This window comes from Mustela putorius, unplaced genomic scaffold (assembly GCF_011764305.1).
Source record: "Mustela putorius furo isolate JIRA1106 unplaced genomic scaffold, ASM1176430v1.1 tig00537227_pilon_pilon_pilon, whole genome shotgun sequence".
Lineage (NCBI taxonomy): Eukaryota > Metazoa > Chordata > Mammalia > Carnivora > Mustelidae > Mustela > Mustela putorius.
Genome location: NW_025422368.1, coordinates 22,226,758 through 22,253,164, shown reverse-complemented (window position 1 = coordinate 22,253,164; position 26,407 = coordinate 22,226,758). Strand labels below are relative to the sequence as shown.

Genomic DNA, 26,407 nt, shown 5'->3' with positions numbered 1-26,407 from the left:
CATTTTCTTACTCTGAATTTGGTTCTGTGACACATCAAACCATACTAATATAATATCACTGAGCCAGCAATAAGCAGGCACTTTGAGAGATAGTAATAACACGTTATTGAATTTCGTGCCTTGAGAAAAGGAAGAAGCTATCCAAAGGCTGAGATTGAGCTCCAGAAGATCAATTATAAAGGGAAATTTACATGCTCTATGGATAACTGCTATAACCTCTAGAGAGCACGGGTTCTTGGTATTCTTCAGCTGTTATATACAGATTTTCTTTCACATGTCAGGTGTTGGGCTAGATGCTGAGGGTGTAATAAGAATAGTAAACATTCACACACTGATTGTCCTGTGATTAGCACTACGTGAGTGCTTTACATATATGGTAATTCACTTAAACTTGTGAGGATGTAATCTAGCCTGTGGGTTGTAAACACCCTTATGAGGTAAATATTTATGGCTGGGGAAGCTGCAGTGGGGATTATGAAAGCTAGCGAAGTTAATACACGTTGTGATAATGAAAATGGGAATCAAATCCTTATAGTCTGATCGTGAAATCTATACTCTTAAAACCACTATACCTACTGCCTTAGTCCTTAATGTTACATTCCAATGACATTTTGGCCAATCTTCTGTTTGAAATTTCTTTAGGTATTTGGCTTTTTAAAAAGTAGAATATTGGCTCTCACTCAATGATAAATTCCTTGTGGTTTCCCTCGTGTGGTGATTTGCCCATGTGTGATGTTCTATAAATGTTTGTGCTGCAGTCAGTATAGTTAGAAGGAAGGTTTTGGAACTAAAGAGAACCTAGATACAATCCCAGCCCAACCCCTCCCTCAATACATAACTCAGTTTCTTCATCTGTAAAATGGAAATAATTGAGTTATTGTGAGGATCAAAGGAGATAATGCTATAGAAGTTTTTAGCACAGCACCTGGCACATAACAAGCTTGCAATGAAAGCTCAGTTTTTGCTTAAAATAAATTACTTGTTTTAAATAATTGTTAGACATTACTTTGTCTTTAAATTAGAAATGAACTTAAAAATATGGGGCCATGAAAGACCTGAGAGAATCTAGGCCAAAACCTAGAGCTGAGGAAAGCAAGGTCTAGTCGACATAGGAAAGAACATTAGGGGTTGAAGCCGACAGCCAAGAAAGAATTCTTGAGACATCTTTGCTGCAAAAAGGTGGTTTTATTAAAGCACAGGGACAGGACCCACCCATGGGCAGAAAGATCTGCAGTGGGGTTATGAAGAGTATGGCATTATACACTTTCAAGTTGGGAGGGGGTTAGGGTAGCACAAGTCTATGAGGAATCTTGGAAGCAAGGTTTCCAGGACCTTGAGGGCACTAGCTATTGTTGGGGAAAGGTCATTTATTACTGTCTAATAAAACCTTAGTCATGAGACCCTTCAGATGTATATCAGTGGTCCGTATGCTTGGGGGATGATTGCCAACACATATCTTGGGGGGTTTAGAGATAAAGGAAGTTTCCAAAGGAATTTTTATATGTTAAAGTAGACATCAGGATCCTGGTGGGGCGAGGATTGCCTTTGGCCCTTAGCAAAGTATTGACATTGAGACAGTTGAGTCCCTAGAGGAATGTCACTCTGCCTGTTTCAAGGACTTTTCAGTGGGCTGTATGTAGTAAGGAAACTTAATACTTTTTCTTCTGCCTTTGTTTTCCACATTATAGTCAGACTAGAACATTGACCATTTAATGTCCACTCAGGTATGTTTATATAGGGATCCTTCCTCCATCCCCTCCGTTCTTCTATTACTTTATTAACTCACTCAATACACTTTTTATTAAAGTGCCTCCCTAGGTATCAGGCTCTGTGATAAGGATAAAGCAAATACCAAGTTTCTACTTCTCACCCACCTTCTTCTCTGGCAGTGGTTCTTAGAATGCGGATCCTGGACTACAAGCAGCAGCAGTATCACTTGGTGTGATGGTTAACTTCCTGGGATACCTTTGCTAGGCCCTGGGGTACCTAGACCTTTTGTCAGTCATTATTCTGGCTGTTCTGTGAGGGCATTTCTGGATGAGATTAACATTTGAATTGGTAGCTTGAGTAAAGCAGATTGCCTTCCCTGATGTGGGTGAGCATCATCTAATCAATGGAAGCCCTGGATAGAACAAAACGGCTGGATAAGGGAGAATTCTGACCTGTGTGCATGAGCTGGAAAATACCTCCTTTCTTGCCTTTGGACTGGCATTAAAAAAAAAATTGCTTCTTCTTGGGTCTCCAGCCTGCTGCCCTTTAGACTAGACGTTACACCATCAACTTTCCTTTTCTAAGGCCTTCAGATTTAAACTGAAACTCACATTATTAGCTTTCTTGGGTTTCTAGCTGGCTGACTGCAGCTGTTGGAACTTTTTGGCCTCCATGATCACATGAACCAATTTCTTTCTTTCTTTCTTAAAGATTTTATTTATTTATTTATTTATTTATTTACAGAGAGAGACAGTGAGAAAGAGAACACAAGCTAGGGGAAAAGGAAAGGGAGAACCAGGCTTCCTGCTGAGCAGGGAGCCCGATTCTGGGCTGGATCCCAGGACCCGGGGATCCTGACCTGAGCTGAGGGCAGACACTTAAGGACTAAGCCATGCACCCACCCCTGAACCAATTTCTGCAAATCAATCAATCAATCAATCAGTCAGTCCTGTGGTTCTGTTTCTCTGGAGAATGCTGACTACTAATACATTCGGGAATTCCACTGTGTATGTATCCTGAGAGTAGGGGCCCATCAATTTGTATTTTGCCAAGCCCTCCAGGTGATTAGTACATGCACTAAAGCTTAAGGACACACCTTAGATTGACCACACCAGTGAAGAGGGCAGTATTTTAATACGGGTGGAGTTAAACTCCTGAGTCATCACTTATATTCAGATCTCACAAATGCATGTCACTTCCCTGAATTAGCCCATTTTGATAGAATACCTTTCCTTCAATAACAAGTAGGAGGTCCTGGTTTTCAAATTTCTTAACGACCTTAGTGCATATAAATATAAGTGTAAATATGCTAGGTATTTGTTGGTGTTGCTCAATATAAATATATTCTAAAGACAAAATGAAACAGGCAAGAAAGCTCCCTCAAACCCTCAGAGATTCTAATAGTTTTACTTTTGGTGTGGATGGACCTTATCATGCCAGCAAGCTGCAGGAACAACAAAACATTTTTACACTAGGCAGTGTTCAGCAGAGCCTGCTCGATTTGCATGGTGCTCCCTCCCTAGGCACTGTGATCTTTATTATTTCTTCCCCATGTTTATACATGCGGCTCTGCTTTCAGACTCTTCAAGGGCAATCAGAGGAGCTACAGGAATTCACATTTTGCTGTTCCATTACCAAAACACACTGTCCTCGGGGCTGTTCTGAGTTCCTGTGAACTATGGGTGGTGCATGTTTCCCATTTTCATAGTAAGAGTCAGTCTGTAATGAAAGTCACAGACTTTTGTTTTCCCGAAGGAACATCATCTGGAAAGAGTTTCATTTCTTGCCCAACAGAAGGAATGCTTGGACAGATGACTGACCGTTCATGTCAAACACATTGTACCGTACATGGTCCATGTGTGGTGTCCATAGAGGTAAGACAGACCCTTAGCCAGATAGCATGTTCTGGAATTCTTTGCCAGCAGAGCAGCAGTCAGTTTTTTAGTAAATGTACACAAGTGAATTATGATGTGTTATGGGCTATTAATCAAATAATCGGAACTTATATTTGTCATCACCCACAAATACTCACTGAGAACTTCTATGTACAAGCCAATGTCCAATGGCATTTTACACAGATATAAACACAGAAACCCTAACTCATCATCATTACCACCAAGTGTATATTGAGTGTCTACTGTATACAAGCCGGTGTTTTTGGCCATTATGCACAGACACCTATAAACTAAATGGCCATTTGCTGAGCGTCTTTACATATTGAGGATCTTTATTAAGGCATTTTATGTATATTTTAGTCATATCCTCTTGACATCAATATGAAGCAGGTATTATTGTCACCTTTATAGATGAGAAAGTGATATATGGAGATGTTAAATAGTTTGCTCAAAATCACTTATTTTTGTGAAATGGAAAAAAACATCTCAAATCTGTATCTTTCTGAATCTGAACATTGTTTTCTCTGTGTTTCCAGAAGTTTTTATCTAAATGTTAAATCAGAACACATAAATAAAATAAACAAACAAATGCCCTCTACAACAATGCAAATCTACAAATACAAAGTGACAAATGAAGGATTTAAAGAGTAAATGTCAAAAAGCTGTTCTACCAAGGTCCAGACAGCCAATCAGAAACCACACCAGGTATCTTAACAAAGAGATTGACAAAATGGGTATTAGAGAATGGACAAGGCAAAAGGGAACCCAGAGATAATTACAGGAAGCTCTCACTCCTACATTGTGGAAACAAAAACAAGAGGTTGGAAGTATCAGAACTTAAAAACTCAGAGGTGGGGTCCTGCCTAGTTGAGCCAGACCTCTGAGGAGGGGCACTAACTGGCTGGCAGTTCTGAAAGGGGTTGTTAAAGCTGATCTTGGGAAGGTGGGGGGAAATAATCTGAAAATTATAATCACTCACTACTAGACTAACTGCTGCAGATAAAATAAAACAAACAAACAATGCTGGGGAGACCCCGAAAGGAATAGGAAGCAGCCAGATATCTGGAAGAAACCGTTAGAACAAGTAACCCTGTTTTCCTTCAGCCTTGCAGTCTGCCTCTTACTCTCTCATTGGCAGAGTCTGGCATGGACCCAGCCAGCAAAGGAAAAATGTTGTTCCTGAAACCCTCATTGCCTCTGACTATGCTCATCCAGGGGAGCGTGGGAGGGGGCAGGCACAGACCACATGATGGCTCACCCATGCATTGATTAGTTCATGAAATCGAGGAGAGGCTCCACGTATGCACAGTTCAGTTTTATTTATACCCTCTCCTCCATTTGCTGAAACTCCACTCATGCTCTTGGCTCTTTTTATTCTCATGGATTAAAGAAGGTAACGTTTGGGGACACCTGGTTGGCACAGTGGGTTAAAGCCTCTGCCTTCGGCTCAGGTCATGATCTCAGGGCCCTGGGATTGAGCCCCCGCATCAGGCTCTCTGCTCAGCGGGGAACCTGCTTCCCCCTCCACCCCACCCCCACCCGCCTTTCTGCTTAGTTGTGATCTCTGTCTGTCAAATAAATAAATAAATAAATAGAATCTTAAAAAAAAAAAAAAAGAAGAAGAAGAAGGTAACGTTTGCCAGGTTGTCAGCCGGGTAGGTGGATGTTTCTCAGGTTTTCCACCACAACTCAGTGACTGGTACATGAGTCTACTGACTTAACTCCTTTTAATTCAGTTCATTGCTCCTGATACATTGCCCTCTCTAATAGCATAGATTGTATTCCCACTTAATATGTCTCTCTGATTTTCTTTTCCTATTACCAATGGAAACATGCCTCTATTTATATTTTCTTTTTCTATGCTATTACCTTCTGATCAGAGCTGTTTATTATTTTTATCCCAAGTTGTAGATGAAATTCTTGGGGTCTGGGGTTTCAGAGGAAAGGATAGTTAGAACAAAGAGAATCCTCAAGTAAAATAAATCATTGGTTCTCTAGACTTCGGTCCACAGCTGGTTTATGATGAAGTTTTTTCTAGTGAAAAATAAAGACTATATCAAGAACTAAGAGAGACAACAAAGCATGATGGTTCCCGGTGAGGGCTGTGGAGCCACATAATCTTTGGGAAATTACTTAACCTTTCTGTACCTCAGTTTTCTCATCTATGTAGTGGTTGTAATAAAAATAGCTGTCCCATGGGGAATGATGAGGATTCAGTTAATTATTACATGTAAGCACATAAAGCAGCAAGCACTCAATAAATGCTGATAATATTACTTTTAGACAACTTAACTATACTAATGGTTCTTTCTTGGGCAGAACTGCCTAATATAAAGAGATGACATTATTCTTACTTGTTTACATCTGAAAATGCTCTTTCTTACATTAAATGGAGTTAACAGTAGATGCAACAAATTCTTTAATTCCTAGAACACTGTTATAAAGCACTCCTAAGATATATAAAGAAATGAACAAATATCAAACAATAACTTGTTCAGGATTTTTGAGTTTATAAAATATTAATTTACCCTTTTAGCATGGATACAGTGGCCACCTTCCATAGGCCAAACTCTGAGACCGTCCTAGAAATAGCATGATGAGCAAGATAAACAGTTCTTATTTTTAGAGTGATAGCAGTTTAATAGACTTTTTCCACTTTACTTGTTTACTTTGTTCCTGATAACCACATTGGGGAAGGACATTGTCATCATCATCATCACCATCACCATCATCATCATCATCATCATCCTTATTTTCAAGAATAAGCTGAAGCCTCATTAGAGGAAGACATCCCATTCTTTGTGTTATAGAGCAGACACAATTTGGGTTCTTTTCACTATAACATAATGATAGACTATGTAGGTCTACTCCTTCTCTCCCAGGAAATGTATCCCTGTTGTCATGATGGGAGCCTATGGGAATATGTGCTTAATAAGCGTGAATGAAGGTCAGCTTTTCTGGAACACATCTGGTCTGTGAAATAAGACTGAGTATAGATTTGAAATTTTTTCCAAGAAAGAACAGTTTTCTTGGGAATTTAACAATTGGGGCTCTAACCCTCTCATCTCTTATTTGTTGAATATGAAGGATCTGAACTGTATCTTTAATTCCTCTGGCCTCTTCTTTCCACCTTCTTTATGAATGTTTGCCTCACAGTCCCCCAAGAGGAGACCTTACTAGGCTAATATGCCTTGGGGATCTTAAAGAAGAGCAAAGCATACACTGGTTCTCTTCTCTCTATATCCATTTACTTTTTCTCAATGTTATTATCTTTAAACAATGCCGGTAAGGGGTCATTTGATAACAATTTAAGATGACAAAAATGTTAAGTCTCAAAGAAAAGGAATTCTGAAATGATAGACAATAATGTTGTACCTGCACTCTTTGCTGAAATCATAGCACATTGGCTTTCTGTTCTTAGTTTTAGCTTTAATTCATTAATTTCTCATGAAACTGTAGTCATTAGAGTGAGATATTTATGTTACACCCACACAAGCTTTTAAGGTAGAATGGTAGGTGCTTTTCATACATAAACTTATAAATCCTTACAGCAATCCCACCAGGTAGATACCTGGTATACAAAGGAAGAAACAAAAATTGCTTTTAAAACTCCCTCCTTTCTTACATGCTTTCTTTAAAAAAAAAAAGCAACATAGAAATGTATTTAAATAAAATATTTTCAGATAAGTAAGTCACCCAACTAAAATACATTGGAACTATGATTTGAACCCAGAGCTCTCTGGCACCAAAGTCTGTGCTTTTCCTCTTATACTAGCACTTCCCAAACTTTATACACCCAGACATGATGTCCACAAGGTATTAATAATGTTGGTCCTCTGAAGACATCCATTATCAAGTATACTTGGGAAATAGTGAACACCCTTGAGTCCTTTGGATATTGACAGTGTGTAGTATGTAGCAAATTAAGACTTTGAGAAGTCCTGCAGAACAGAGAAAAAAAAGAACGCTTTATTTGGCTCAGACTAGCATTTGGGTTTCTGTTCCTCTGCCTGTTTAAACACTTAAAACACAGCTGTAGGATAGAGATAATGGGACTTCACAATGCATCAGTCAAAACAATGAAAAAACAGGGAAAAGTGCTAGACTTGGATAAAAGACTCCCCATTGGTCCAGGGCCACTGTCTGGGTCAAGATGCTCTGCTAAAATCTAGAGGGCAGTGTTAATGATGATCTTTGGAACAAAGGTGTCACATAAGAAATGGAAAAGTCCCTTAGAAGGAAGAGTGGTCTAAGTTAGAAAGGACCCATTTAGCTGGAAGCACTGTGTAGTTACAGTATGATGAATGGGCAGGAAGAGGCTGCAATTAAAAAGAGAATCATCACTTTATAATTGTATATATAGCTATTGTTGGGTCCTTCTTAATCTACATACAGATCAAGGCCAACAAGAGACACTGACTAATTTTCCTAGGATGAAAAAACATCTCAGTTTGTAGGATTTTCAGTCTAAAATTGGGAGAGTCATGGGTAAACCTGGCTAGTGGGCCACCGTACATTTACTAAAAAATTATTATTTGCAAAGGTTGTTACTGATATTCTGGCACCTTGTCCATGTGATCTGAACACATTTTAAAATTTTATTCACTTTGTCAAGGGAGTTCATTACACAGATAATTAATGACATAGTTTTGATGTAGATTGAAGAATCCTTGTGTATTTGATGCTAATGGTATAATTTGGGATCTGTCAGGGATACACCAAGTTTTTATTCTTAGCAAATCGGAGCAGAGGGCAGTGTAATTAATCTGATATTGGCCCCTTTAGTAATGTAGGCCTGGCTCAAGGAGACCTGTGCCAATTCCAGGACTGACAGGATGGATCCACCTGGGAGGCAGAAAGCACCAAGTTTCAGGGTTATAAAGGCCTCTAGTAAGTGGTCAGCCATAGAAGTCCACGATTCATAGAGATTGACAGGCTACATCCAGTTGGCGTTTATAAGAAGAACAGGGACATAGCCTCTGAATTAGGAATCAAGGCAAAGCTTCAAGTGGTAGAACCAGCAAGAACAAAGAATGGCCAGTTCTCAAAGACAAGGCAAGTACAAGACACCACGGGAACATCAGAGAGAAGTGAGAGGCAATGTGTTGGCCAGCATGCAGAGCTTCACACCCTCATGTATAACAAGCAGTAAGGTGTTTGGTAGCATTGTACAAGCCAACAAACTCCCTCCAGGACGTTTCATATTAAATAAACTTTTCATGACTGTGAAGAGATCAAGGGCCCCAGGCTTCTAAATACTTCCTGTCCCAGAAGAGCAAGACTGAACGTGTAGATGGGAAGATCATCAGAACAAGCCAGCAAAGACAAAGAGGAAATGGGGCCTACTAATTGCTGGTTTCAGCAACTGTTCATTCAGTTCCCGAGGGCTTGGGAGTTCTGGGAATCGATACGTAGAGAGACCAGCCTTGAAGTCACAGTCATCTTCTACCCACTCACTATCATGAGAAATGCTCAGGGAAGACCCATAAATACTGTGTTTGCATGCCTTATCCTCTTTAGTATCCCACCTGAGCTCTTCCGGAGAACAAATGCTTGCTGTGGGTGGCACTCTTCAGGGGGCAGGACATGGAGAATGTGGGACTGGGGCATAGAATTCCACATCATCTTATGTAAGGGCAAATGTTAAGTGTTTGGTTTATTCCTAAAGTAGGAGGAGATGGAGGGACTTGGCAAAGCTGTCATCCTCATTTTTTATCATGTAGGGCCTCTTTTACAAAAAAAGAGAGCAATCTGTTTCTTTTACAGTTAAAAAATGGAAGAGATGCTTTCTGAAATTTCAGTGTTAGAGTTCATGGTCCTGCATCTCTTCTGAACCTACATAAAAATGTCTGATTTACAGTTAGCTGTTGTTGAATGATGATGCTGAAAATCGTGCCACCACACTCTGAAGCCTTGCAAAATGAAAGCCCTTGTAAAGCTCCTTTTAAAATGCTTTTTTTTTTTTTAAAAAAAACAAGGACATCTTATAGAATGTTTCTAATGACTGGAGGGGAAATAAAAAGATTAATCACTTTATAAGCACCAATTAATGTGACTCTTTATGCTATTAGTGTCTTACTGAACAATCAATTTTTAAAAAGAAATAAAAGTTTCTAGAATTTACATTGCCATGTTTCAGCTAATGTCTGTTTATTATTCCCTGGCTTAACTACTTGCTGATTTATATCCTTAAAACAAAGTCCTTACAAATATTTCCTTCATTTGAAAATCCAGTTTTAGATTTAATACTCTACAGTTAGTTCCTCTAAAAGGGAAGATCTGGGAACAAAAAAGTAATATAATTTTCTGAGAAGAACTCTCAGATTAAATTCTTAGTGTAATTCCTTTAGGTAGCAACTTCCTCCAAATCTCCTTCTTGCACCCCCTAAGCTTACCTTGCTATTCAAGCATTTCCCAGTAAGGTCACTTTTTGCTACTCCTTTCAATATGGATAATCCTAGGGTTTTGTCATCTTTTTTTGCCTCCTCACATATTTTCTCTGGGCCATCACCTCATTACTTCAACTGACATCTCTAAACTTATGACACTATATTTATAGCTCTACCCCCCAAACTCTCTAAAGCTCTCAACTGCCTTATTGATACCTTTCTTGGGAAATTTCATAGCATCTCAAGCTCAACATGTCTAAAACTGATCTGCCCATCACCTTTTTCTCTTTTATTCTCTATTTCAGGAAACGCCATGACTGCTATCACTTGGCCAAGCCTGAAATTTGTGAATTGTCTTAGACTTTACTCTCCCTAGAAAGTGACTCTCCACAGCCAATATTGCTCACAGTCCATAGTGAAGGTCCTGACAAATTTCCTCCTGCCAAGTGCAGCTCCTGATCCTCCATCTCACACTGGGTGATGCCATTAAATTTTCTTATAGCACTAAAGCTGAATGAAGGTCTAGAATGAGGTGAGACCTGAACCCTCTGAGTCATGCTATCTTAGGAGCCAAAGCAAGCCTCCAACTCTCTGTCTTTTTCTCTTTTATCCATTTGTGATTCATGAGGCTGAATGGAAGACAGCTACCAAACTGCACTCAGAATTATTTCTGTCTTCTAACTCCAAGTGTGTTTCTTAATCAAGAGTGTTGAGTTCTCTAAAAGATGCTTTAAGATATCACTTTGTACACTTCCAGAATGTCTAAACCCCATTTAGATCAGGTTGGGATAGCAATCATCTATTTAGACAAATGACATGTGAAGCTTGAGGCTCTAGACAATTCCTGAATGTCTTTGTTTACCAGGTTGGGGACTATAATTTGAGGAGCTAGTTGAAAACCAGGGTTCACTTGTGAAATCACAGCAGTTCAAATCGATGCTTTCATAACATCTTGAAAAGTGCTTTGGTATTTACATAAAGAAGTTGAAAGAGGCTCTCTTCCATGATCCCTGTAAATAAGGTTCTTTGCTAAATAAACATGCTATTTGAGATATGGTTCTTTTGTGCCCTCTACCCACTAGAGAAGAGGACTATGAGCACCTAATTTTGTGTGATGTGGTCGTGAGGCCACAAGCAATAACTTGTGCCCATAGCCCTGCTGAACAAGGGCCGGGTCACCTGCCAAGTCAGGAAATGAGAGAACAGCAATTGTACATATTATCTGGTGATCTCACTTGGAGTCATTGCTGAGTTTCAACCAATTTCCAAGGGATTTTTTTTTTTTTCAGTGACCATCCTAAATGTTATCTTACTATCATGAAACAAAAGGTTTGAAAATTTTTGTGGAATTTTTGTATGGAAGTTAATTTAAGCTTCACAGAATTTGTGCCTTACTTAAGAAAGAGGGTCTGCCCTTTTGTGCTAATATGTATTGTCTTCAATGCCCAGCCATTTCGCAGCTATATAGAGAAATATTTGACTTATCATATTCTCTAATTTAATTACTAAAAAACTAAGGCTACAATGATTGAAATGTGTCCTTTCTCTGATAATTCCACTTGAATCATAATCCTTTCAAAGAGAGGTCATCCTTTTTCTCCTCCGTGCTCCTTGTGTCAAGTTTAGTAAATAATCTCAGCATCTTTTACCTACATTCCACTATTTACTTTTTTTTTTTCTTTTTCAACCTGAGAAAAATGTGATGGTGTTGATGATTTAGAAAGACCAGGTCCTATCTGGGCAGAGGATGGATGGGAAAGAGACTGGATAAGGGAAGTAAGACCGGGACCAGAATAAGCTGGGGTCCTGGCTAAGAAGCCCCGAGGCACCATGTCAGTAGGACCAGATGTGAGAAGAGCCAGAATAAATTGGCTCTGGCACAAGTTTGGCTTATAGAGATGGATGGGAGTAGAGAGGGAAGAGGGAGCTGCTAAGGGTGAGATGCTATGGTGCATCCAGGGAAGGTGCCCAGAGACCATTGTCCTAGAGTGTCTAGTGCTCTGAAAGGTGTGAGTTTTTATTGCCTTAAATAGATCTGAGCTTCTTCACAAGCTTCTAAGCACTGGAAAAGCTAAATAAGATGTAAATGTCACCTTTTTTCGTTCTGGTTTAAATTATTCAATCCCTTTGGGTCAATGCTCAGTCTATTTTATATTTTATTTTATAATTTTGCTTTTCTCTGAAGTCCATAGCATCTGATTATAGAACACCCTTCTTCTCTGCCTCTGTTGGTCACTTTTCATCTCCATGTTTTTGAGGACCAGAGAAAAGGCCTATATGGCCAAGCAATAGAGAGCAACAGGAAGGACTATGCCAGGTGAGTCTGGACATGTGTCACGGGGGCTGCATCATAAAGACCTGGTGTGCTGTGTTGAGAATTTTGGTCCTTATCCTAAAAGCAGTCAGATGCCTTTTAAGGGTCTTAAAAGAGTGAAACAACACTTGATGTGTTTTTGTGGTGTTTTTGGTTTTGTTTTTATAAAAGACAAAGTGCAAAGAATGGAATTCAGTGAGACAGGAAGAGATATAGAGGAGTATTTAAGAGGCCAAGGCAATAGTCAGGACCGTATCATGGTCTGGACAAGCATGGTGACAGTAAAGGTAGGAGAACTGGACAGAACTTAGGAATTATTTAGATAGGGTTCGTGATGGAGAAAGAGGGATCTAGGATGATTCCAAAGTTCCCACAATTAGCAACAGAGGTGCCTGAGAGAACACAAGAAGAGAGTATGTTCCATAGGAGTGAGAGTGAGGGCTAATTTAGATTTCCTCACCTACTGACTCTGACACCTGCCTGGGGAATTCTAACTGCTGTGGTTATACGGACAGGTAACTGTTGCCATGGGAGATAACTCTGTAATTAGCTACACTATACATACATATTATCCAACTTCAGCTGGGTCTCCAGGCTCTTTGCAACTATTCTTACCAATTTCAAAGTAAATCCGTTTCTATTCCTCATATTGACTTTAAAAAACATTTGCATTCTTTCTATACCTGTACTCCTATCTTTCCTCCTCGGTTTTAGCAAACTACCTTGCCTCTTAATTTACTTTAAAAATACAGAGGCCAAGGGTGCCTGGGTGGCTCAGCTGGTTAAGCATCTGCCTTTGGGTCAGGTTTTGATCCTGGGATCCTGGGACCAAGGTCCAAGTCTGGATCTCTGCTTAGCCGGGAGTCTGTTTCTCCCTTTTCCTCTGCCCCCCCCCATTCATTTTCTCTCTCTCTCTCTCTCTCAAATAAATAAAAGCTATTTAAACATTTTTTTTAAAAATATAAGGCCAAATGATGTGATTTTCCTCAAATTCTCTCACCTCCACTTCAAAATGTCTCTGAATCTTTTTTTTTTTAAGATTTTATTTATTTATTTATTTATTTGACAGATAGAGATCACAAGTAGGCAGAGAAGGTTGGGGGTGGAAACAGGCTCCCCACTGAGCAGAGAGCCTGTGGTGCTCAATCCCAGGACTCTGAGATCATGACCTGAGCTGAAGGCAGAGGCTTAACCCACTGAGCCACCCAGGGGCCCCAAAATGTCTCTGAATCTTAAGTTGTTCTCTTTTCTTTCTTCTCTCAGTGGGAGAAGCATCCCTGTTCCCTTTCCAAGTTAACTTCCCCATGTGTATTCCTGATACCACCCCATTCCACCTTTTCTGAAACATTGTTTTTTAAAAATTTTGTTTATTTATTTGAAAGAGAGAGAGAGAAGGAGCGGGGGAGGGGCAGAGGGAGAAGCAGACTCTCCCCACTGTACAGGAAGTCTGATGCAAGGCTCTGTCTGAGAACCCCAGGATCATGACCTGAGCGAAGGCATATACTTAACTGGTTGAGCCACCTTGGCACCCCTAGAACATTGTTTCACAGACTATCCCCAATTTCATGTTAAAGAAAATAACTTTTTTTTTCCAAGCCCATTATTTATATTCTCAATGCAGAAAATTTGGAAGAACAGAATGGAACTAAGATGAATATAAAAATCACCTACAATCTCATAGAGTGAACTATTTTTTTTATTTCTAATTTTTTAAAATTTCTCTTTGTACTAGTCCCCTTCCCTTTTTTTTTTTTTTAAAGATTTTTTGTTTGTTTGTTTGTTTTTTGGACAGAGATCACAAGTAGGCAGAGAGGCAGACAGAAAGAGAGAGAGGATGAAGCAGGCTCCCCACGGAGCAGAGAGCCCAAAGTGTGGCTTGATCCCAGGGCCCTGGGATCATGACCTGAGCTGAAGGCAGAGGCTTTAACCCACTGAGCCACCCAGGTGCCTCTAATTCCCTTTCCTTAATCTGGAAACATGTTCAAGTCTTCTCTTGAGCCCTAACCCTAACTATTAAAAAAAAAAAAATCCTCTCAATCTTGCTTCCCTTTCAAAAACTTCTGTGAAATCTTTCATAGCCATCTACTCTTCAGTGCTATTGGAGGAGTTTTAGGATGCCTCTTGAGTGAAAAATTTGCCTCAGGTTGGGGGACTGAGCCAAGAAAATGTGCAAGACATAGATGGAAGTCATGCGATTATCTAAACCTATACCTGTATATGTTGGACATGCCCCTATTGATTCACTGTCCCAGCTGGTTCCTGTTGTATCTTGGATTTTGCCTCATGTCTGGTTGTATATTTCCCCGACCACCCTGCCATATCCTCAGTCCCTTTGTCCAGACCTATCCATTTCATGGCTTCATTTATCATTCCATATGGATGACTTTGAGTTGGTATCAATAACCAAGACCTCTCACTGATAGTCAGAATAACATTTTCAACTGCCTTCTAGTCACCTCAATTTGAATATCACACCAGGAAATTCAATACATCCAAAACTAACACTATTCTATTATCTGCCAAACTTATTTCACCTCTTGTGTTTCCTATTTCAGTTAGTGGTATTATTATTTTATTCAGCCAAATTAGACAGTGAGTCATTTTTGACTCTTTACTTTCCCGAATTCAACATCAAATTCTATTGACTTAATATCACATTAACTATTTGCTTTTGTCAGGCACATTGCTAAGTACATTAAGTGCACTCTCCCAATCTTTCACTATATTCTGCATTATTCTTATAAATGAGAAAACAGAAACTTGGATGTTTAGAGCTCAGTGATAAAGTCACTATTTGAACTCAAGCCTCTTTATTTCCAAATGTATTGAGTGTCTTGATGACTTTTCGATTTGTTCTTCTTTCTTTTTCTACAGCTATAGCCCCAGCTCAGATCATCACAGAAGTTCTGCTAGCCAATTCCCAATTAGTCAAATCACATCATTAATAATGCTCTTCAGTCCTCTTACACACTTGTCACTGGAAACTAGTAGGAGATTGCCTGAAAGGTTGAACATTCCTCGTCCCATCAATTTAATGGCATGTTTGCCAAGAAAGAGTTGTATTTTGTTCTCAAGCTAGTAAATGCAGTTGTACTTTTTATTATGTTATAATATTTAATTAAATACTGTGTAAACTAATGAGATATGAGTGTGAAAGAGAGCTCTTCCTATGATAACTGAGTTGAATGCTTTGGAAAGACAAGATGAAAGTGAGTGGCTGAAAATATTATAATCCACATAAGTTTGGAGAAGGTGAACCAAAAATGATTGGGGAAAACTCTCATAAAAATCTCTTGATGGACGAATGGATAAAGAAGATGTGGTCCATATACACTATGGAGTTTTATGCCTCCATCAGAAAGGATGAATACCCAACTTTTGTAGCAACATGGATGGGACTGGAAGAGATTATGCTGAGTGAAATAAGTCAAGCAGAGAGAGTCAAGTATCATATGGTTTCACTTATCTGTGGAGCATAACAAATAACATGGAGGACATGGCGAGATGAAGAGGAGAAGGGAGTTGAGGGAAATTGGAAGGGGAGGTGAACCATGAGAGACTATGGACTCTGAAAAACAACCTGAGGGGTTTGAAGTGGCAGGGGGGTGGGAGGTTGGGGTACCAGGTGGTGGGTATTAGAGAGGGCACGGATTGCATGGGACACTGGGTGTGGTGCAAAAATAATGAATACTGTTATACTGAAAATAAATAAAAAGTAAATAAATAAAAAAAAGAAAAAAAGAATAGCATCATTGTAAAGCAAAAAAAAAAAAAATCTCTCGAAGATTCTGCACTCTGTTTGCCTTTTGCTGCAATTTAAGGAAACATATATGTCCTATGCCATGTCCTCCATGTTATTTGTTATGCTCCACAGATAAGTGAAACCATATGATACTTGACTCTCTCTGCTTGACTTATTTCACTCAGCATAATCTCTTCCAGTCCCATCCATGTTGAAACAAAAGTTGGGTATTCATCCTTTCTGATGGAGGCATAATACTCCATAATGTATATGGACCACATCTTCCTTATCCATTCGTCCATCAAGAGATTTTTAGGTGTGGTTCATGCAAGAAAAATAATACAAAACTCCAACTAGCAGACCTGTACTCAAAGAAGGCACCTTAGGACACTATTATATAATTGCTGGATGAAGATACTCATATGCATCTTAAGTTAAAACATTATATCCAAGGTAAATATCTTTTTTGTTGTTGTTCTCTGATTTGATAAGTTTTGCAAATGACTGACCACATTGGGTCCCTGATTTCACTGAATGAGACACCTTCCGTGTTATCTCCTATTGTCTTCCAAACAGTAATAGTACCTTTATTCTGACCCCTGCCCCAGTATTCAGGCTGATTTCTGCATTCATTCAACACATACATTTTAAGAACCTACTAGCTGTCAGAATTCCCTTCTTAAAACTCAGATCTAAGCTTCTCTCCTCTGCCCACAATCACTCAGTGATTTTCCGTTGCCTGCAGAATGGAGCTAAAAGTACTTACCAGAATGTTGAAGACCTGCTACAATCTGACTTCCACCCACCTTTTTAGCTTCCACTTCCTAACACAGCACTCCATATTCTCTAAGTGTCAGTCACCCACATTCTGGCTGTTGCCCAAACACATGACACCATTCAACATTCTTTCAGAGAGAGCCTGAACTCTATATTTTGTATCTCTCTTAATTTTACTCATTATTGAAAATAGTAATTTATAGTGGGAAATATATTGTTCCTAGAAATTCTGCAATACAGAAAATGCTAAATGTGTCTGAATAAATTTTACTGAATGAATTTTAAGTTGTAAAGAGTACTGTACAATACATAGCCTGTGGATGGAGTCATTAACTTGTCTTTAATAATCAAAAGTTTAAATGTGTCTATTCTTGATAATTTAGTAAAATTTAAAAATCTACATAAAAATGATAACTTGACTGTCCTTATCCAGTTGTCTAAACAGGAAGAATACCTAGTTCCAGGATGACAAATATGAGTGGATTATTATGTCACTCTTGTCCTTAGTTGTCTGTTTCTCTCATTCACATTTTTTCCCTGGAAGTCTTATATCTGTGGGAGGTCTTAGCTGCTACTATAGCAAGAACTCCTGAAATGCTCATCTCAGCCAGAGAACCTGTCAATTCCACGCCTCTTTGTAATTGGTTTTGTGTATTTTCACTCGGTAAAAAACTATCCGTCATATCAGAGTTTAAAATGGAATTTTCCAGGGGCGCCTGGGTGGCTCAGTGGGTTAAGCCACTGCCTTCGGCTCAGGTCATGATCTCAGGGTCCTGGGATCGAGCCCCGCATCGGGCTCTCTGCTCAACATGGAGCCTGTTTCCTCCTCTCTCTCTGTCTGCCTCTCTGCCTGCTTGTGATCTCTCTGTCAAATTAAAAAAAAAAAATCCTAATAAATAAATAAATAAATAAATAAAATGGAATTTTCCCAGCAAACCCCCTTTCCTCTGACTTCTGAGACCACCACCTCAAGGTTTTGGAGTTATCCACAGATCTTGGGGATCTGTTTTATTCTGTGATCTTCCTTAGGCCACTACTAGTTGCCAATTATTTCTTTCCATAAAGATTGAATTTGTAAGGGTATTGAAAACTATAGGAGTACTTGTGCTTTTACAGGCAAACTTCTTGAAATAGTTTTCCATACTCACTATATTCACACTGTTATCTCCTGTTTACTTTTCAACCCAGTGTAATATGGCTTTTGTCCCCAAAATTTTACTGAAGCTATTCTTATCAAAGAACGAATTACTGCCTTGGTGCTAAATTTAATTGACATTGTCTCAGTTGTCAACCTAACTTTTTATAGACTGATATTTAGACCACCCTTTCTACTGGAAATGAATTCTCCCCTCTGCTTCTGTGATACCTTTCTATCATTCGAACTGCTTTGTTGTACTATTCTTTTTAGGCTTCTTTCTTCTCCCCTTTAAAAAAAAAATGTGTCCATTCTTCAGAGTTCCGAATCTTCTTGTCTCCTCCCTCTACACACTCCTCTAAGCAATCTCATCAGTTTCCCTGGCTTTAATTACCACCTCTTCCTATGGCCACCAGTTTTGTGTATCCAGCTCTGTAATTCACCTGAGCTCTCATGATGTGCATATATAACTATGTCCAGGTGTGTCCTCTTCAATATTGCATAAGCACGTTGACTTTAACCTGCCCAAAGCTGATTTTACCGAAGGGCAAGAATACTCTACTTATTCGCTTTTCTTAGTGAATGATACCTTTCAGTATCTATTTGCTCAAACCATCAACCTTAAAATATTTATCAATCTTAATTTCTTTTTTATTCCATATTCTCTAATCAATATCAAGTCAACTCTACTTTTGTAATATTTCATAAATCCATCCACTTTCTCTATCCTTTCTGCACTGCATGGTTCAACCCATGATGATATCTCTCACAGATATCTGCAACTGTGTTCTAAATGAACTCCTTTCCTGCATGCTGGCCCATCTCCAGTCAGTTTTCCAGGCTGCAGCAAGCTTCCTCTTTCTAAACACACACATTTAACCACATCCCTTGCCAACTTTCCTATCAATGTCCCCATGCTACCCTCAGTATTAATTCTAATCTCTTTCACATGGCTTAAGGGTTCTTTGTGGTCAACCCCATTTTCCCCTCAGCCCCAACTTTGCCACTCTTTCACACTCTGTGGTGCTTCTTTAAATTCCCAAACTGTATCAATTCTCTACCTGTTGACCTTGGCCTTGCCATGAATCTCCTCCTCTCTGATCAGGATATTCTCTCTGCTTATGACTTCTGCACCCTCTCTCTGCAGTTTATTCATTCAACATACTATTAAACACACACTGTGCACCAGGAATTGCTTTGGTTCTAAGACCACAGTAGGAAGCAAAAAGATATGTTGTGGTGAACTCCTGAGGCTCAGAGTCTACTGGATAGACACAGACAAGCCAATTTAGGCTATTGCAGGCCTTCATGATGAGGGGCGGACACTGGGAGTCCAAGGACCCAGATGAAGACATCTTACTCAGGCTGGAATCAGAAGGCTTCCTAGGGCAGTCTTATTTAGAGGATTAGACGTAGGAGAAGTAGAAAGGTAAGAAGCCAGGGAGTTTAAGAAAGATCTCAAAATGTAAAGTTCTTACCTTTTCTTCCTTCTCTTTTTCCTTCGCACTCTTCTTAACTCTTGTCTTCCAAATCCAACTCCCTCTATTCCTAAAACTCTTTGGCTGGTTCCTATGTACTCCTGGAAGTTCACTATTATTTTCCATCATTGGTGGTATCCGTTTTCACAGAAGCACTTCCAGGCCTTCAGCAAACCCACCAGCTTTTTTTCTTCAAGTCTCTCCTCAAGGTGAAAGCCTCATTCCATACAGCAGCCATGTCATCCATCTCTTGGACAAAAGCTATCAGCTAACTTGTAGCTAAGTAGGGTCAGGCCCAGATATTCTTCTTCTTGTCCTTCTGCTGTAATCTTTCCGATTGTCCTCTTTTCTGTTCATACTTTCCAGTAGTCCACAATGTCAAATTGTCTGTGAGAAATAGAAAACCCATAATTATCTTATAAAATAATACAGCACAGATCTAGTTTAAGAAGCCTTTCCTCATAGCTTGGAGTTTCCTGTCAGGCCTTATTCTCACCAGTATAGGGCGGTGGTAAGTTTTCTCCTGAGCTTTATTCTAGGCCATGACAAGACCTTTCACATACAGCAAAAGTGAACGATCAGCTAATATCACCCCACAGATCTCTCAACTTCTTAAAGGGGTGTATCATCCTAAAATCCATTAGTTCATTTAGGGCTTATTATTTTACATAGTCCTCCCATTCAGGCAGTGGTCTCCATTTTAAAAGGCTTTAATAAGAAGAGAAATATTCTAGGATTAATTTTTTTTAATTTTTTATTTTTTATAAACATATATTTTTATCCCCAGGGGTACAGGTCTGTGAATCACCAGGTTTACACACTTCACAGCACTCACCAAAGCACATACCCTCCCCAATGTCCATAATCCCACCACCCTCTCCCAACCTCCCTCCCCCCAGCAACCCTCAGTTTGTTTTGTGAGATTAAGAGTCACTTATGGTTTGTCTCCCTCCCAATCCCATCTGGTTTCATTGATTCTTCTTCTACCACCTCCCATCCTCTGCTGGGGCAGAAAGGAGGGCAGCCTTACCTATTCTTGGTTGATGGCTGCAGGGAACTCTGCCTTGCATCAACACTGTCATTATTTCTTCACTGACTACAGACTGAAGATTTGGCAACAATGCTGGTGGCTATATATAGAAGGAAGCTAATTACTTCATTTCATTCTTTTGTTGGAATATTTTCCTACCCACTTGCAAATAATCTTCCCTTTCCTTTAACAGCTCTCCTCTGAAGAGACCAACAATAGCACATTCATCAGAAGCCAAGTTGGAGCCCAGGAATAGACAACGGAAGCCAGGGCCCAGGGGCCCACATTAGAGGTCAGTGTCCACCAGCTCCTAAGTAATTGGCCTTACAGTGTCTCCAAAAGGAGCTCTTAGAAGAAACAGATGGAAACTTCTCCTGAATTCCTTATATGTTTGAAATAGGTAGGTAGATGACAGATAGATAGGTGAGAGATGATGATAGATGATAGATAGACAGATAGGTGATTGTTTCACCCATAAATGCTGTCATATTTCTATAACAATGGCTTCAATTCAGGGCTTTTAAGAGTCAGTGTTAGCCATTCTTTTGGGGACTCTATGAGCAATCATTTTCTTGGTCTGAACAAAAAAAGACTCAGAAAACAAGGTTCCCTTTTTCAAATTTTGTTGTGAGAAAAAAAAAAAAAAGACAGCACCTGAGCACCTTAGTCAGGGGCACCTTTGTGATGACATTGGAGACAGGGCGCTATGTGCATCTTATGAGCTGTAACATTTATAGCACTTTAATCAATTCTGGTTTCACAGAGAAATTAACCAGTCAATAAGGACAAATCATGGAAAGGGCAGTTTTTATTTTTTTTTTAAAAAGATTTTATTTATTTATTTGACAGAGAGAGAGAGATCACAAGTAGGCAGAGAGGCAGGCAGAGAGAGAAGGGGAAGCAGGCTCTCTGCTCAGCAGGGATGCTGAGGCAGATACGGGGCTCGATCCCAGGACCCTGAGATCATGACCCAAGCCGAAGGCAGTGGCTTAATCCACTAAGCCACCCAGGTGCCCCGGAAAGGGCAGTTTATAAACTAAAACACAGATACTTTTACATACCATCTGGCAACTCTTGATAATACAAAAATGGGTGAAGACTTCAACAAAGGCCCCTCCATTCTGACAGAGATTCTGTGCTTATTGTTCTTTAACATTTCCAGTATCCATTTGGAAATTTAAGAACAGAGTTACTGTATATGACACCTGATCAGAGGAGTAAGTTGGGGTGAATAGCACCAACTATGCATAGAATTTTTAAATGAAGCCATTAAAAAGTGATATATATCATATGATCTCCCTGATATGAGGAAGTGGTGATGCAACATGGGGGCTTAAGTGGGTACGAAAAGAATAAATGAAAGAAGATGGGATTGGGAGGGAGACAAACCATAAGTGACTCTTAATCTCACAAAACAAACTGAGGGTTGTTGGGGGGAGGGGGTTTGGGAGAAGGGGGTGGTATTATGGACATTGGGGAGGGTATGTGTTTTGGTGAGTGCTGTGAAGTGTGTAAACCTGGTGATTCACAGACCTGTACCCCTGGGGATAAAAATATATGTTTATAAAAAATAAAAAATTATATTAAAAAAAGTGATATATATGTATATAACTACATGAAAAAGCAGGTTATAGAATAGAATATATCACCCCACTTTTGCAAAAGAAATAAATGTAAATATACAGAAATGCAAACACGTGCCACCTGTCATTCTATCTTCTTTCTATATATCTACCTACCTAGTATGTAACTATCTAACTATTCAGGGAAATAATTAAAAGAATAAACTCTACAATGTTGACTACAGTTATTTTCAGCTCATAAGTTATTTTGTTTTGTTTTGTTTATGGAGGGACTTGGCTTTTTCCTTCTTCTGATAAAAGTGTACTGACTTCACTCTGTGTGTGTGTGTGAGAGAGAGAGAGAGAGAGGGAGAGAGAGAGACATAGTTATTTTTTTAATTTTTTTTAAGATTTTATTTATATATTTGACAGGTAGAGATCACAAGGAGGGAGAGAGGCAGACAGAGAGAGAGAGAGGAGGAGGAAGCAGGCTCCCTGCTGAGCAGAGAGCCTGATGTGGGGCTCGATCCCAGGACCCTGAGATCACGATCTGGGCCCAAGGCAGAGGTTCAATCCACTGAGCCACCCAGACACCCCTGAGACATAGTTTTTTTTTTTTTAATAAGAAAAAAATTAAAACCCTAAATAGTGGGTTGAGACTTAAGTAATAACAACTAATAATTGTTATTTTAAAGATGACAAATATTTGTGAACTGGAAATCTGAAATAGTGTTTAAAACCATCGGGGCAGTTAAAAAGAAAGTCTTAAACAGGCTGAGGACAAAGTATTGTTCACTGTTTGATTTGGCCAGTTTTTCAGCTGCAGTAACTATGACTTTACGACAACATTTTCACAAACCAGAAATAGATATTAAAGTGAATGATCACTTTAGAAATGTCGTTATAGAGTAATCCCACCTCTGATATTGATCGTATTTAACAGTCCCATTCAGAAGAGTAATATTGTAGTCCCTTTACTGTCAGTGATTTATTACTACAATGTTCAAAGAGATACAGTGTATGAAGGAATTATGCAATTGGGACTCTACATTAGTTTTATTACAAAAATGAAGAAAAAGAAACATGTTTAGGTATGGTTTCTATTCCCTGACTTTTTCCTTTGGAAGAATTACATTCTGTTAATTCTTGAGACAAGAGGCTGAGGCTAATATTTAGCAACGTATATTAGACTATCTATCAGGCATTGTACTGGTACATTTAACATTTACACCAATTCTCTAAGGTATGTATTTGCCCTTTAAGACACTGAGGCTCAGAGAAATTTCCCAATTTCTCTGTGATCACATAGCTAGTAAGGTGGTGGTACCAGAATTCATATTCGAGTCTTTCTGACCCCAAACACTTTGCTTTTTCCTGTTAGACCAGGGTTATAATGTTCCATGGTGGTGGATTGTATTATTTTTCAAAATTACTCAATCTCCCCTTTTTTTATAAGATTATACATCCTGCCCCATTGCCTATGGGCAAGGCTGTGTGACATGATTTGGTCACTGGCATGTGAACAGATGTGATGAACACTACATCCTTTAAGAGCCATCATGATATTTTGTCATTTTTTCCCCTCTGACATGTGAATGTCCCAAATAGGGAAGCTCCTTCAATATGGGTCCCAGAATGTTGAAATCATGTGGAGCAAAGCTGAGCAGAGTCTCTCAGCAGCTGCCAACACAAAGCTACCAAAATGTGGACAAGTATGCCTTCATTTTTTATTGCTACATTATAAATTAACACAAGCTCAGCAGCTTAAAACTACAAATTTATTTATCTCACAGTTTCTGTAGGTCAGATATATGGGCGTGACCCTATTGGATAATCAGCTCAGGGTCCCGCACTGGGCTGGTATCAGAGTGTGAGCTGCTGTTCTCATTTGGGATTTGGAGCTCCCTTCTGAGCTCACTGGTCGCTGGCAGAATTTCTTTTCCTGTGGTTGTAGGACCCATTTTCTTGTTGGCTGTCGGCTACTGGTCACTGTCAGTTCTTAGTGGCTGTTCTTAGATCTTTTCAGTGTGGCTCTTCCATATTCCAACCAACGTTCACAGTGAATCTCCCTCCTGGCAAATCTCTGAAAAGCAGCTGGAGATAACTGTCTGCTTTTAAAGGGCACAGCTTCACTCAGATAATCTCCTTATCTTAAAGTCAACTGATTAATAAACTTAATTACATCTGCAAAATCCCTTTGCCACATAACATAACATAATCACGTGAATAACACCAAGGTAACACCATCCAGGCCTTCTTAGAATTCTGCAGACTACAAAGAGATAATTGTATTGTATTGTAAGCCATAGAGATTTGGGGAGATTGATTTTTGTTTTGTTTTGTTTTTTACTGCAGCAAACTTACTAATGCAACTAGTTACCTGAACTTGCATGTCTGTGCATATAGAAAAGGGTAGAAATCATAAGGGGCAGGCAGGTGAACAAATTTTTACAAAGTGAACACCCCGGTACAACCAGCATCCAGATTAAACAAACAAAAACAAGTAGACAAAAATCAGAAAATTATTAACAACACAGAAACCCCTTTCCAGTCATTTCCCATATCCTAAATAACCACTATCCTATCTTCTAACACCATAGGTTTTTTTTACCTGCTTTTGGAATCTTATGAATGGAATCTGGCTTCTTCCTAATACTAGGTCTAGGAGTTTTATTTCTTCTGTTGTTTGCAATTTTAGTTTCCTCCCTGTATAATATTCCATTACATAGATATTCCACAGTTTGTTTTTCCCTCCTGCAGTTGTTGATAGACATTCGGTTCGTCTCCAGTTTTTAGCTATGGCAACTAATGCTCCTCAAACCGTTTTTTACAAAGCTTCTCTCCTTACCTCTCCCTTTCTCTCTTTCTTCTTTCCTCCCTCTTCTCCTCCCACCCGGCTTCTCTCTCTCTCTATCAATCTCTCCTTTGGACGCCTTCATATTTTAGATACAAACTTCCCTCTCCCTCCCGTTCGGTTAATGTTAATTTTCAAAATTCATTTTTAAGAAACCCTCTCTGAAAGATAATTGGAAAGCCACAATGAGTGGATTTAGACCACGTGAGTAAGGAGCTAAAGGAGGGGAAATGTTAATTTTCAAAATTCATTTTTAAGAAACCCTCTCTGAAAGATAATTGGAAAGCCACAATGAGTGGATTTAGACCACGTGAGTAAGGAGCTAAAGGAGGGGAAAAGAAAAAAAAAAAAGGAGGGGAAAAGAAAAGATATGATTTCCTACCCTGGGTTTATCTCAGGGCAGAAGTTGCTTAGGTGAGACCAAGATAATTTCAGCCATCACTCTGAGGAGAGCTATACAGTGTAGTAGGAAACAGCATAGACCTGAGGCACCATTTAAAGATCTGAATCTGGTTCCTTTTTCTAGTTAGGTAACTTGGCAATTCACTACTTCTCTGAGTTTCATTTCTGTCACCTGTCATGGGGACAATGAGACTTTTCCCTTGGGATGTTTCAGCTCTTTCCCATACTTCTACCACTTATACAAAGAACAAAAGCACATTTTGCCCCAGCCCCACTCTACCATCTGTTCCTTGTCCTTCTCTGCCCTGTTTTTGCCCCCCAGAAGACAGGCCTCTATTGACTGCATCCGTCACCTGGCTCTGTTACTATTTTGCTTCCAACTAGGTTCAGCCAATGGGAGTCACTGGCAAGAGATTGGAAGGAGGGAAGAGAAAGAGGCTGGGTTATTGCCTTGCACACACACTGCTCCCTCCCTGCCTTACTGCTTTTCTACAGTAGCTGCTTTCCTCTCAACCACAGCTCTAGCTACCATCTGGCTCCAGTGACAACTCTGTCCTTGCAGTTTAAGCCTGTAGCTGATCGTGACTTCCCACTCAGTGATGCTCCACCAGCTTTGGTTTCTTAACCCAGTGCATGCCTCTGTGAATGGTTCCTTTACTATACTCTTTTCAGGCTTAAGTCCTTTGAGTGGATCAACCTTTCTTAAGCTGTCCCTGATAGTAGAGAAGGGAGCCCAGTCAGATTGCTGAGCATATGGGAGTATAGGAAACAGTTATTAGAAGCTGCAGGCCAAAGAAAATAAGGAACTTAAAGAACTGGGGAGATGGGATAGAGCAATGAAGGGTCATAGTGTCCCATGAGCCATTTCCATGGTCTCTGCTAAGTACTTTCCACATGTGGCATTTAAACTTCACAGTACCCCATGAGTTAATATGACAACTACCCAATTTTAGAGGTGAGGAAACTATGACTTAGGGTAGTTAAGTAATTTCTTTCTTGAGATCATTCTTTAGTAACTGGCAGAACTAAGATTCGAATCCAAGACTTTGGCCTCCCAAACCCATGCTCTTACTTACATAATTTCAAGACTTAGTATTGTGGCATGGTTGGTTATCTTGA

The 26,407-nt window shown here is 39.5% G+C and overlaps 1 protein-coding gene across 9 annotated transcripts in view; it reads left to right on the top strand.

The window, feature by feature from the left end:
• Nucleotides 1-26,407, top strand: part of LMNTD1 (lamin tail domain containing 1) — a 492,088-nt gene that overhangs the window by 282,474 nt on the left and 183,207 nt on the right. For all 9 annotated transcript variants that reach the window (XM_045073010.1, XM_045073009.1, XM_045073011.1 and 6 more), the window contains one exon: nt 20,664-20,762. The gene's annotated coding sequence lies outside the window, so the exon portion shown is untranslated. The remainder of the gene's footprint in view (nt 1-20,663; nt 20,763-26,407) is intronic.